The following is a 15,002-nucleotide window of genomic DNA, read 5'->3' on the forward strand; positions in this document are numbered from 1 at the left end:
AATACAAACTTTTCATCCAGAACAACCACGTCGCCTCGTCTACCTGCACAGCGCTTTAAAAACGTGAAAAATATCTATGTTCCCTTGCCGTACAAAAATCTAAAAATTTAAAAGGAAAAATAAGTCTGTCCATAAGAGTCGGGCGGGTTATCTAAAATCACACGTGTTTTTTAATGTCACACGTTATAGTCGGCTAACTTGCATCATAAGCTACCAATGAATTCGTATGTGTCGTGGGGCCCACCACTTTACCGTTTTCGAGTAAACACTTCTGCAGCATCGCCTCAGAATATACACCACATTTGGATAACAGCAAAGTCGATGCTTTATTCGTTTGTTTTTCAAATCTGCACGACACCCTTGAAACCCTCCGCAGCCCGGACGCTATACAAATAAGAAAAGGAAATAGTAGCACTGAAAGTAACGGGGAAGCATAGTTAGCCGAACGACCTGGTTTGGATGGATTTCATCGTGATTTGGCTGTAAAGCCTTAGCAGATATTGCTTCAGGGAAATTGGTCAGCTGTTTCCGTTAAATTTTACTATGAATTTGTTAAATTTGTTTAGCTCCTAAATTTTGAAGGGATGTAAGCTGGGCAGATGCATTGGCTTGCTTTTGATTTCTTGCCTTGCGAGTAAATCGTTTGAGGGAAGCCGACAATCATATATATTTTGTTTTTGAGAACATCAATAATTCTCTTACTTTATTTAATTGTGAGGCGTAGCAATAATCAATTTCTTTTTATAAAGAGCAAGGAGCTGAGGAGCATTTGTTTTTTCAAATTAACTCGGGATTCGAATCTGGCCCATGGTTGTACTGTGGGGTCAAATTTAACAATTGTCGACCTTTGGTTGGCTCTTTCTAGTTAAAAAAAAACGTTCTTGAAGCATGATCAGACATTATGTATGAGCAACAGTAGTTTTTCCATAATGGCAGACAGAAATAAATATTTAAATAGGCCTCTAATATAGACTAACCTTCAATGTGTAATTAAATTTTTTAAGTAAACTCTCAGTTTTTATATTTCTATTAATTTAAACTTTGGAAGAGAAGAATAGAAGATATTAAAAATAATCACTAGCGCACAACAGCCTCATGATTCGGATGTTCTAATTTGCATGAATTCAGAAAATAAATCGTGAAGTTTTCTCGATTTATTTTCAAGTAGTTTTTTGAAGCTATTTAAAATGTATTTGTTCTTTATTCTTTTGATTTTTTCCGCTTTAGTGCTAGTAATTAGGAGGTGTTTTAGTTTATTAAATTTCTTCAGTAGAACATTTTTCTTAAGTTACACAATAAAGGAATATTATGGTGTTCATCACGTTAGGTTGTTATTGTTTTGTTCCTAGACTATAGGAATTTTTATAATTCGTCGCTTACAGAATAAAATATTCTGCACTGTAAGAGCTATGGCTTGTTTGCTTATTTCATGTGGCATCAGATCCAATTTATTGGAGATCCTGAGACTGAGTGTGGTGTATTGACCTAATAGATGACTTTTTCTGATAACATTTTGATGCAATGAATGAAATCCATGGTCGACTTCTGAAGCATTGAAACATTGAATTCTGATTAGTATGACATTTTATGAGGCATTTTTATAGAGGGAGAGTGCAGTGCATACAGCTTGAAGGGTGACTTCATTTGGAGATACACATCAGCCAAAGTATTAGTCCTTTTGAAATTATTTGAAGCAAAATAGTGTGTAAAAATGCATGGTCATTGCTGTTGACTGTAACAGCAAATTCATCATGTAGGAGATGCTGCTCACAAAGGGAATAGTGCAGCAGATATCCAATGCATATGCTAAGAGAAATAGAAATAGTGAAGGCATTTTTCTTCAGTAGAACATTGCTCTGTAAGTGGTGTTCGTGGGTTTGGGCAATTTTTTTTTGTCCATTTGGGTTTGGTCAATTTTTGAATACACACACACCCACACACAAGTGAAACATGCATAATTGCAAAACTAAGTCATTTTATGGTATGACCCAACATAGCATGCAAGCTATTTTCTAGAACCTGAGAAGCAACCTAGCATCCTTGAGGCACCAACCTATAAGATGTCATAAGTAGGACAACTCATCAATGATTTTGAATCAGAAGTATTACATTTTATAGCATTGGAAGTTTACAAGAAAACTGTTAAAAACTAAATTCTAATCCCAGAATTTTACAAATATGTGGTCACTCAGAAATCAGAATAATGACTACTGTAGCTTTCTGTCTACTGTCACTTCACATAGAATCGCCGTAAACATGTGGCAGCCAATATATGGTAATGTTCAGAAATTAATTGGACATTACTCAGAATGCTGCTACATTCATTTCTTACTTCTGTTATAAGTACCTCGGACTGAAAAACAAAAAAAAAAACTCTGGAGATTTTGCTCAGTTTTACTCTGCAGCATGGACTTGGATGGACCCACAGTCCCTAATCCAGACCTTGCTCAGACTTGCCACAAACCCAGGTGCGAATCAGGACCCACGCACACCTGGACCTGAATCCAGGCTGCTCTGAACCCAGTAACACAGCATTTTTCTTTATAACCGTAACATGTTACTGAGATGGATGTTTCAGAATCCTTAGGTTCTCATTCTCAACGAATATAAAGCTGGACAATGGAAACACTCAACTTTCACATTTAGTAGGTTTCTTGCCACAAATATTCATGAATAATGAATAAAAAACTGGAGTATTTGAAAAACACCTGACTTTGAACATACTATGTAATTAATAATTGTTGTTTTAGTGTCATGCTACTATTTTTGATTTTGAATACATAGACATTCATGGTTTATCGATGTAAATCTGACTAACTGAAAACCATTTATGCTCGAATCATGCTCTGCCATTACTGCTTAATTGTCACACTACTATGGTTGGTCTCATGTGGATATAATCATAGATGTACATAATTAATAAATATAAAATTGACTTAATAGAAAACACATACACTTTGAATATGCTTTGTAATTGTCATGTAGGTGTTAAACTTCTCTTGTTGGTTCTTCGTCCATAGATATTTATCAATAGTTAACAAAGAAAATAATTCCTTGGGATTTAGGACATTCCAGGTTTCCCTTTTCATGTGATGTACGGCCACAAATTGTTGGGTTTGTTAGCCGACTGGATAGTTCCGGCAGTATTTTCTAGTCTGTAGCTGACGGTCCGGCGGTGTTTTGTATTTTGTAGCCGACGGTCCGGCAGTGTTTCGGTATTCTGTAGCCGACGGTCCGGCGGTAAATAATTTGTAGCGGATAGAATAATTGTGGCCGACGGACTCCTTCGGGAAGGTTCGGCGGTAGTATTTATAGCCCGTCTGGGATCATTGTAAATCATCATCTATCTACTATTGCGAATATAATTCTGCTGTTCATGTTCTAATGTCTGTATGCGTTGATTTCTTTACCTGTACGGTAAACATTTGGCGCCGTTGCAAACAATGAATTTGGGGGACGAGGCAGAGCCGAAGAACATACTAGTCGGAGATAATTGGGATCCAGTACTCAAGGCTACGACATTCAAGATATTTATGGACTACAAGGATGTGTTTGCATGGACATACAAGGACCTCAAAGGAGTACCGCCGGAATTGTGTGTGCACCGCATCCCACTGGTGGACGGAGCTGTACCTGTACGGAAGCGACCCTACAGGATGAATAAGAACTATGCCGCACGGGTTATGGAGGAAATCAACCGGATGCTAGAAGCAGGCATTATCTAGGAGGTACAGACCAGCGAATGGGTGTCACCAATAGTCATTTCCTTGAAGAAGGATACCATTCAGATCCGGATATGCGTTGATTTCAGATGCCTGAATGCAGTAACAATCAAAGATCCTTATCCGATTCCATTCACAGATAGCATTCTGGAGGAGGTCGCGGGACATGAAATCTACTCTTTTATGGATGGGTTCTCTGGATATAATCAGATTTCTATAGTGGAGGAGGATAAGTTGAAGACAACGTTTGTTCTTGAAGATGGGGTCTACGCGTACAACCGGATGCCTTTTGGGTTGTGTAATGCACCGGCCACATTCCAGCGGATTATACTACATATCTTCGACAAGATGTTTGTGGGGAATTTCAAGGCCTTCTTGGATGATTGGTCAATATTTAGCACGGAGGATGGACACCTGGCAGCACTTGGTGAGTGTATGGAGAGATGTCGCAGGGCCCGGCTAGCATTGAATCCCAAAAAGTGCAGATTTATGGTTCCGCACGGCAGACTGCTCGGACACATTGTCTGTAAGGAAGGATTAAAGACGGAGCCTGATAAGGTGAGAGTCATTCTCGAAATGTAGCCATCTACTAATGTGACGGAGGTAAAATCTTTTCTCGGGCATATAGGTTATTATCGGAGATTTATTAAAAATTTTGCCAAGGTGTCCCAACCGTTAGATAAGCTAACATGCAAGGAAGAATCATTTAGATGGGAGAAAGAGCAGGATGAGGCATTTGAAGGGCTGAAGGTACGATTGGCTACGACACCCATCTTGGCATATCCGGACTGGAATAAAGAATTTCATGTTCATGTGGATGCCTCCAATTATGTGATCGGCGCAACCCTGGCACAGACTGGTAATCACGGATTGGATCATCCAATATACTTTGCCAGCCGGTTGCTATCAAAGGCCGAGCAGAACTACAACACGACTGAAAGAGAAGCCTTGGGAATGGTTTATGCTATGCAAAAATTCTGTCATTATTTGCTTGCTACACCGTTTGTGTATTATGTTGATCACCAGGCCCTGTTGTACATGATTAACAAACCCGTCATCCAAGGGAGGATCAGCCGATGGTTGCTACTGTTGCAGGAATTTACTTTCAAAATCATTGTCCGGCCAGGAAAGAAACACGTTAGTGCTGACCACCTATCACGGATCAAAACAGGGGAACCAGCGGATGGTGTGAATGAAGACTTCCCTGACACACAGCTGTTTCAGATTGGGGTACTGCTGGAATGGTACAGGAGTATTGGCGAATACCTCTCAACAAGACAGTTTCCCACAGGGATGTCACCAAATGATAGGCGCAAGTTGATAATCAGAAGTCGTACATTTCAATTAATCAATGGGTTGCTCTACAAAATGGGGCCGGATCATATTCTTCGGCGGTGTGTGTTGGAAGAAGAGATACCGCAGGTGTTAAAAGAAGCACATGAGGGTCCCGCGGGAGGACACATGGGGCCTGACACCACTGCACGAAAGATATTACTCATAGGACTCTGGTGGCCGATGGTGTACAATGATGCATGGGAATGGGTCGTCGGATGTGACACTTGCCAACGGGCTGGGAAGCCGCTGAAGAGAGATTTCATGCCACTTCAACCCTCTCTTGTGCAGGAACTTTTTGAGCGATGGGGACTAGATTTCATTGGACCACTGAGGGTGAGCAAGACTTGAAGGTGTTGCTACATCATTGTTGCAACGGAGTACTTGACCAAGTGCGTAGAGGCTCGTGCGCTACCAGATAACTCGGCCGTCAGTACCGCGAAATTTATTTATGAACAGATCATCACAAGGTATGGAATCGCGTTACAATTAACAAGTGATCGGGGAGGTCATTTTGTTAATCATGTTATTCGACTGCTCACCACTCAGTTCAAAATTTATCATTCATTGTCAAGTCCGTACTATCCAAGAGCAAACGAGCAGGCAGAGGCCACCAATAAAATTCTGGTATCCATCATCTACAAATCTTGCATGGTGGAAGGTGCTGATTGGGAGGAGAACTTACTTGCTGCCCTCTGGGCGTACCGCACGGCATTCAAAGTGACGACCGGGCACACACCATTCCAGTTAATGTTTGGATAGGAAGCAGTGGTTCCAGTAGAATTCATGATTCCGAGTCTCCGAATAGCGTTGGAAAACAAACTGGATGATGACTGAAGCTTACAAGAGCGATTGAATAATTTGAATAAATTGGAGGAGAACCGGTTGTTGGCACAGTGGGCAACGGAAGTGGCACAGAGCAGACGCAAACTCTGGCATGATAAGCATCTGAAACGTAGCAGATTCCAGCCGGGATAGTTAGTACTGAAGTATTACGGCCGTAATGAAATCAAGCCGGGCAAATTCAAAGTGCGATGGGTTGGACCATATAAGATTCGAGAAATTGGCGAGAATGGGGTAATCAAACTGGTGACCGTGGACAGACAGGAGATGACTTAGTCAGTTAACAGATCCAAGTTGAAACCATATCGTGCAAGGCAGTTCTCGCCGTCATTGAATTTGCCATCGTCGTCAGTACAGAACTTCCTGGCGGCGACATCATCCAGAGGTACCGCTTTTATTTGATGTATTCGAATTTCTCAAAAAAAAAAAAATTATAAAAAAGAAAAGAAAAAGGGGCCATGGACAGAAAGGCCCGTGGGCAGCTGCTGCCCGTGGGCAGAGAAAGCCCCGCGGGCAGGGAACCGGACTGTCCGCGGGTTATTAAAAGCCCCGCGGGCAGATGTCCACGGGCTTAACATTTTATAAATCCTCGCCCAGTTAATCGCCGGCGAAAGAATGGGCCACGGGTAGAAAAAGAAAGGCCGCAGGTGAGGACAGGAATGTTTACCGTATGGATTAATTAAGCAACGCACACAAACAAAGAATACGAACATGAACAACAACCAGCAGAACTCTTATTATTATCGCATATGCCAACAGTACATTATGCTTTTCTCATATGATATCATAATGATAAGATCAATACAATGCTTCCCGAAGGGGTTATAAATACTTTCCGACGAACCTTCCCGAAGGTATTCGTCGGCTAAGTACATCATGTCCGCTACAAACTATTCACCGTCGGCTACATAACAAGAACTTTCCCGAAGGAACCCGTTGGCCGATACACAATTTCTACCGACGACATCATTCCCCCCAAAAAAGAAAAGTCGTCTCCCGACGACTATTACAAAATCTCTGAGACAAATCAACAACCAAAATATAATGACTGACCCAACACTGTCACTTTAGCCAATCTGACATCTGACCCTGATAGCCACCTGTGCCGCTTTCTGCCTTCCAATGCCAAGTACACTGAACCAAGTGTCGCTGCACTGCCTCCAACTGGATGATCAGCTCCTCCCGAGCTCTCTACACATCCACCAAGACAGCCTCATGGCCAACACCTACTCTCAGTGCCTCTGATACACAGACACTCCATGCCTGCCGCAGCTCCAAATCTTCTCATTGGTCAGACTCCCACGACTGATATCCGCAACGACTGGGGGTCCAGGGGGCAACGCCCCCGGCGGGGTCGAGGGGCAGCGCCCTCGCGGGGTCCTGGGGCAGCGCCCCGGGTGCGCTCCCTGTCGCAGTACAGGGCGGGGTCGAGGGGCAACGCCCCTCGTCGCCAACACCAATTTAGCACTGTGAAACCCACACAAAACTGCACGGAACACACCATTTCTGTCATTTTCTGCCGATTCTACACTCTTTCTGGCAATCGCTGATTCTTCCTCTTCCCTATGGTATCATCTGATACTCATTCTGAGCATTCTCGATTTGTCGACGTTTTTTTTTTTAATACAAAACCTCCTGTCACCCTTCTGTGATGAAATCCGTACGCAAAAACCCCACTCTTCAAAATTTGTAATCTTGCAATCCAAATCCCTACACATGATATGCTTGGAAAATCCGTACAATCACCTCGCATTCCTGGCTGCAATTTCCGTACGCTGCTTTTCTTTAAAAATCCGTACAAAAAAAGGCTCTAAAATCCGTATGCTTAATATATGTGCTTTAAAATCCGTACGAAACACAAGCTTATAACAAGCCGTACGGCAGCCTCTTGAGAGCTTGTACAATTAATTTATTTGAAAAGCCGTACACCATTCTTCAAACATTGAGAACCGTACGACAAATTTTTTTCTTGTGAAATCCGTACGGTGCTTGTGGAAACCGTACAATGCCCCTTACTATGAAATCCGTACCATTGCAATAAAATCCGTACGGTGGTGATGAAATCCGTACGGCGGCTTTAAAAACCGTACTACAACATGAAATCCGTACATTCTTAAAAAATCCTACTGCAATTTGGATTGTCTCGCCAATGGAAAACCGTACGGCAACATAAAATCCGTACCTTGCTATGGAAAACCATGCGGAAACACAAAATGCGTACCTTGCTGATGGAAATCCGTACGGTAACATGAAATCCGTATGTTGCTGATGGAAACTATACGGTGCTTCTTCAAAATCCGTACTTTAGTTCTGGACAACCATACGGTGCTCTTCAAAATCTGTACTTTAGTTTCAAAATCCGTACTTCACTTCTGAAAAACCGTACGGTACTTCAAAATCCGTACGGTGCTTTCCAGAAACCGTACGGTGCTTTACTTCACTTCTCTCTTTTTTTTTTGGTTTGTTTTTTTAAAATCTCACTTCTGGAACAATTATCTACAATATTTACATATATACAGTACTTACAGTCTTCTCTCAGTTATTCGTCCATAGGGGTGCGTTACTTCTTTCATTGCAGACATTCAACTTCGACCTCTTCACTACATCGAATACTTCCTTTCGGTCTAGCATCCACTGTTTTATTGCTCTGTTATTGCTTACTTCCCTCATCTGGTACGGCCCGACCCATTTAATTTTGAACTTGCCTGGTTTGATCTCATTCCGATCGTCGTACAATACCCACTGTCCGAGTGGAAACCTGCTACGCTTGTTCTGTGTCATCTCCATATCGCCCAGTTTGTTCCCGAAGTCCCGTACCATGGACTTCGTCAACTGCCCCTTCTGTCCGTCAATAACACTTTCACTCCGTACTGCTGCAACTTTTATTAGACCCTTTCGCTTTGTTTCCTGTGCAGACCATATCGTGTGCCTTCCTTGCTGCCAGTACCTTTCTGTTATATTTGTGGTTCGACATAATACTTTCTTCCTGCGCAATCGTACAGTAGAATCTTTCCTTCTTTTCGGTTCGTACTGTATGTTCTGTCCTTCAGCTTCAGTCATATCCGCGTTTTCTTCTTCGGCTTCTTTATGTTGCTTCGAACATTCATTTCTTCCTTCGGCTTCTCCATGTTCCTTCAGACACTCATTTCTTCCTTCGGCTTCCCCATGTTCCTTCAGACACTCATTTCTTCCTTCGGTTTCTCCATGTTCCTTCAGACATTCATTTCTTTCGTCAGCTTCTCTGTGTTCCTTCGGACATTCATTTCCTCCTTTCTTACCTTCGTCGATCCTTAGCATATTACAACTTGGAAAGAGCTCATAATCCTCTATCTGCCAGTGGTAAAGACCATTTACTGAATCCAGATCATCATCTCCTTCCAATTGTAGGACTCCCTCCTGATCGGGTTCCATACTCTGCCTCCTCTCATCATCTTCTCCTTCGGAATCTGACGATAGAGCTTCTTCTCCAACCATCTGAGTGTGTAGATCGATGACATACTTTCGGCCTTTGCTTTCGAGTGATAAAGTATTTTTCTTCCAATCGTGCTTTGCCTTGGCTTGTATCAGCCACCCCCGGCCCAGAATGGCATCATATCCTCTCCGCTTCAGTGGGATCACGACAAAGTCCAACAGGAACGGTTGTGTTCCAATCGTCACTGGTTGTGCTGTCAGGACTCCCAATGGCTTGATTCCATGTTGATCGGCCGTTAGCAGCTGGAATGTAGGCGGCCATAATGTCGGCTGTCCCAACTTTTTCCAAATGTCTTCAGGCAACACATTGACACCGGACCCTCCGTCCACAATTGTTTCCGTCAATACAGTCCCGAGAATTCCCATTTCGACGACTGCTGGATGGCGTCCAGATGAGAGGGCTAACAACATTGGATCTTCTGCACTTGCGCCACTTTCCTTCTCCTTTTTGTGTACTGTACTTGCTCCACGTTCTTGCTTCCTTCCATGTTCTCCTGGTAGTTGAGCAGCGGGAACAATGTTTGTGAGTGCCGATTGGAGCTGAGGCATAGTGAGCAACAGATCACTTATCCTGACAGGTATCTCGGCTTGCAAAATTTGCCGGACAATGTTCTGTTCTGCGCAGTTCCGTACGGAAGTACTCGGCGTGTCCTTCAGGTGTGTCGTTTCTGCCTGTGTTGCTTTCTGGATTTCTGCCCTTGCTTCCTCCAGTCTCCTCTTTTCTTCTGCTGGGTCAGGATAAAGCTTCGCTTGCTTTCGAGTGATGGCCAGAACTTCTTCCTCGTCTGTTCCTACAGTAATCAGATTTACTCCGGACTTTGGGCACTTGGTATCATCATGATCACCAGGTCCACACCAGCGGCATAGTAACTTCGGTGTATTTGTTGTGGTGCAGTCGCGGGCGAAGTGACCCCACAGATTGCATGCGCGGCATTGAACAATTGGCCGACCATTTGCATCGTACTGAATGCGACTCCTTCCTCCATTGTTGTTGTTGCCACCATTGTTGTTAGTGCTGTTGTTGTTTGGACTGCGCCGGTTGTTTCTATATCCACCTGATGTGGCACCATCCGTACTGGTGTTCCCATTCCCTCCGGACGGAGAGGCCTCCTGTGTCAGGAACACTTGCTGTGGTGTTCTTGTTTTCAAATTGAAAGGGCAGTCCTTTATTGAGTGTCCCATAATCTGGCAGATCTCGCAAAATTGCTCTTTTGGGCAAGATCCCTTCGCATGGCCTTCTTTCTTACATTCCGTACACCATAAGTCATTGCCCTTAGGTTCCTTGTTCATGTTCTTGAATTCCTTCATCATCCGAAGCATGTCTTTCTGAAGGGCACGAACCTTCTTGTTGCTTCCTTCGTCATCGCTGCTATTATTTCCGGAAGATGTATCGTCATCTGAATCGGACGAGCTGGTCTTCTTCTGCTTCTTTGTCTTCTGATCACTTTCGAGGTTCATTGCTCGGTTGTAAGCTTCATTGTATGTGGATGGCGGCACGATCTTCATCTTTTTCCGCAGCTTCGGGTGAAGGCCTTCAATGAACCATCGTTTCTGTAACCCGTCAGTTGGTTTATTCTCCATCTTACTGATTAAGTCCTTCAACCTCCTAGCAAAGACCCGTACAGTTTCATTCTTCTTTTGCTTGGTATTGAATATCTCTGCGACAATTTCATTGTCATCACGCAAAAGTTGAAATTCTGCGATGAACTCCTTCTTAATGTTATCCCAACTATTCAATTTCTGTGGATCGGCATCAGTAAACCAATCAATGGCAACACCTCGTAGGGTTGCGGGAAATTGTCGGATCCATTCGTTTGTATCTGTTATGCCATTCGCCCTCCAGATCGTTTCACATGTTTTACAATGTCGAATGGGATCAGCTGCTTCATCACCATCAAATTTAGGCAATTTTTCCTTCGGACCTGCCATTATTACTGTATGTCGAGGGTTTTGTTGTGTACTTGCGCTGTTTTGCACTCCCGCGCTGTTTTTAGCACCCGCGCTGTTCTGGACACCCGCGCTGTTCTGTACACCCGCGCTGTTTTGCACACCCGCGCTGTTTTCTACGTCCGCACTGTTTTCTGCTTCCGCACTGTTTTCAACACCCGCGCTGTTTTCTGCTTCCGCGCTGTTTTCAACACCCGCGCTGTTTTCTGCTTCCGCGCTGTTTGATGAAGAAGAGGGTTTGTCAATCGTAGCTGTCTGTTCCGGAAGTATATCTCGGACGAAGAGGTCACTCCACGCTCGTGCTCCTTCTGCACTCCGAGTCGTGCAAGTCGATCTGCTTCCGTCAGGATTCTCTTCCCGTGGCGTATGCAGGTTCAGAAACTCCTCCCTCGCTTCTTCCACCAAATCAAGCCGTTGTCGAGTCTCTTTCAACAATCCTTCTGCACTCTTGGTTCTGTCGGAAATCTTCTGAAACCTCCGTCGACGCTCTATCTGCTGAGCCAAAATTAAATTTTCCTGCGCAACGCGTATGTCATCTTTTTCCTTTAGCTTACTCTTGTCTTTGTTCAACTGATTCGGCATTTAATTCATCTCCGCCTGCCTGCGTGCCAGATCCATCGGGCAACGGCACCAAATGTTTACCGTATGGATTAATTAAGCAACACACACAAACAAAGAATACGAACATGAACAGCAACCAGCAGAACTCTTATTATTATCGCATATGCCAACAGTACATTATGCTTTTCTCATATGATATCATAATGATAAGATCAATACAATGCTTCCCGAAGGGGTTATAAATACTTTTCGACGAACCTTCCCGAAGGTATCCGTCGGCTAAGTACATCATGTCCGCTACAAACTATTCACCGTCGGCTACATAACAAGAACTTTCCCGAAGGAACCCGTCGGCCGATACACAATTTCTACCGACGACAAGGAAGGCCGCGGGTGAGGACAGAAAGGCCGCGGGGAGGACAGGACCCAATCGCAACTGAATCTTTTCGCCCAACGGTTTCACCTTGCAACAATGCTTGACAAAGAGCCTGTCCATCCTTTTTGATCCGCAATTCCTCTTGAAGTGATCTCATCTAATCGGCCATATTTCAATAACTCTTCTCTTAATCGTTCTTCAAGATCCGACTCCTCTAAGGCATTTAACCTCGTCTCATGCAACTGAAGCCAATCCTTATGCTTCAATTGTTTATCGTGAATGGAAGGAGTGGAGCACGGTTCGGAATGCAAATGATGCGGTTGCAAGAATTCAAATACCAAAAAAAGGGGGGACAATCACACACAGCTGTTGGCAAGTATTGGTTTAATTGGCAGCACTGTTGATTAAGATTTGTCTTCTCCTTTTCCGCGGGCTGAGATTTTTTTATAACGGACGGAGGAAACAAAATAAGAAGAAATAAGTCATTGTTGCATGGAGTTAGCAGGCAAGCGGAAGCCGTGGAAGAGTCAGTTGGCGGCAAATATGGAGAAGAATTCAAGAGTTTTGGCATCAGGGATTCGAGTTGCAGGCCCTTCCGGTTCCAGTAGCAAGAAACAGAAAACCAAGGAGGAACTCACCTATCTCACTGTCCAGTTTGAGAGTCTTAGTGGAAGCGAATGCCGGAAGTGGTGGCAGGAGACCCCCGAGGCAGACCAAATTAAACAGATTTTGCGGCGGGCACAGGTACATTGGGCTATTCAGCTTCCCACTTTTTCCATCCGGTTGTTTGAATCAGTATTGTGCACTATGATAAAAACATATAGCGCCCGGAGCAGAACAAGTACATTCCTATACAAAGAACATTAGATGTCAGTATCTTTTAAACCGAGGGATTTCACTAGAGTTTTCGGCATCCTTGGCCCCGATGGGAGGAAAGTGGAAATCAGGAATCACAAACTGTCACGGGAATGGAAGGAGCATTGGATAGCTCTAGTATGCAGGGATCTTACACCCGTGGAGAGGGAGACAGTAGTTCAGGGGACAAAGTGTAGAGGGCTTCGCAGAGACTTTATTCGGGAGGGTCATTGGCGTTGTATCATGGACGTTATCAAGAGCAGGTTGACAGGCGCCACCCGGGCCTTCGATATTGCATTGCCGCAGATTGTGTTTATGAATGGTATCATGCAGGGAGTGGTATATGATTGGGCCTCAGTATTTGCCGACAGGATGGAGGAATTCATGACGCTTCAGCACCGAACATTTTTCATGCCGCACCATGCCATCGGGTTGTTTCTAGAGGCTGCAGCTAGCCAGATTCCAATGGATGGCTTTGAGGCTCCTCCAAGGGGCAAGTTGGCAGACGGGGAGCCTCCCATATTCTACTGGCGACACTTAGATATAGGAGGGTCAGCAGCAGGTCGCAAGAAAGTACTCCGCGAATTGGCCCCTTCCGAGGAGACAGATAGCGGACGGGAGGGCATTTCGATGAGTGACGAGGCTGAATCTGTGGAAGAAGAGGAGAGCACATCGGCTGAAGTTGATGGTGAGACAGCGGGTGGTGGGCCCACATTCTTTACCCCACCTCAGTTGTCAACTTCAGCGCACTTGACTACCTCTTCAACAGTCATTCCGGCGTTTGGTCAGCGCCATGCCCCGGTTCTTATGACTCCTCCAGCGGAGGCAGATGTCCCACGGACAATGACGGAGGTGGTTCCACAGACAGTGACGGATGCTGTCCCACGGATAGTTGCCGAGTCATTGCCGACGGCTGTAGCGGAGGTGATTCCAGTTGCACTAGCAGATGTCACCGTCGCAGTCACACCGAGAGCACAGTCGCCACCGCCACAATCCGAGCCGCAGGTTCGGTTGGAGGTCATTGATTGTGATGCAGTGGTCACCGTTTCATCATCCTTTTTAGCAGAGGCCGAGTCAGCCCAGCCAGTACTGGAGATGAACATGGAGCTTGCGCAGGTCGACCAACCGGAGGTGATCGATAGAGCTAGTGAGTTTCTGAGGCAGCAGTTCCGACTCACTCCTGCCAAGCGAGGTCCGTCCATTCAGTCTCCTAGGCGTTCAGGAACATGGCCAGCGGTACTAGAGCCTCAGCTTCAGGAGGAGGGAATGCCACATGCCATGGTTGTGCCAACAGCAGAGATGGCGGCACCGGATGTGGGCATGGCTCCCGCTGATGAGGAGGGAAACAGTGATGCGGAATGGTCATTGGAGGCCTTCGCCAAGGAGGACTATGGGTCAGATGAGGACAGGTGCCGTGATTACCTTAGGACTATGAAATCTGCATTGAAGAAGGGCCACGATGTGGCAATTCAGGCCTTGACTCGGTGGAGGGAGTGGCACTTGATCAGAGCATATATCCGTGGGATTTGTCCTTGGCGATTTCAGACTTGCTTTATAGACAGGGGCTGGCCAGCAACGGAGACAGCTGGGATGTTGGCAGATTGGGCCACTGAGCCGGAGTTGGGACCCAGTGACACCCTTATGATGAAGCTGGCACATGAGATTGTGGGACTGTACAAAGATGTTTATTATGGTCGTCAGCATGCGGAGGCGAACAGGGTTGCAGTAGAGAGATCATTGGCAGCAGAGACTGAGGCTAGACAGAAGCTAGTCGCCGACTTGGCCGACCAGCAGGCAGCATGGGCCACAGAGTGGGCAGCACTACGGGCAGATTTGGCAGTAGCGGTGCAGGAGAGGGACGTGGCTAAGCAAGGTATGGAGGCCGTGGTTCGAGA

The 15,002-nt window shown here is 45.0% G+C and overlaps 1 pseudogene across 1 annotated transcript in view; it reads left to right on the top strand.

The window, feature by feature from the left end:
• The first annotated feature begins 320 nt into the window (after positions 1-320).
• Positions 321-15,002, top strand: part of LOC149566431 (mechanosensitive ion channel protein 2, chloroplastic-like) — a 64,132-nt pseudogene continuing 49,450 nt past the window's right edge. Inside the window, exon 1 of the transcript XR_016362189.1 lies at positions 321-517. The product of XR_016362189.1 is annotated as a mechanosensitive ion channel protein 2, chloroplastic-like (transcript). The remainder of the gene's footprint in view (positions 518-15,002) is intronic.

The sequence above is a fragment of the Cupressus sempervirens genome, chromosome 3 (assembly GCF_028749045.1).
Source record: "Cupressus sempervirens isolate cs-2001-9-10 chromosome 3, ASM2874904v1, whole genome shotgun sequence".
In the NCBI taxonomy this organism is placed as follows: domain Eukaryota; kingdom Viridiplantae; phylum Streptophyta; class Pinopsida; order Cupressales; family Cupressaceae; genus Cupressus; species Cupressus sempervirens.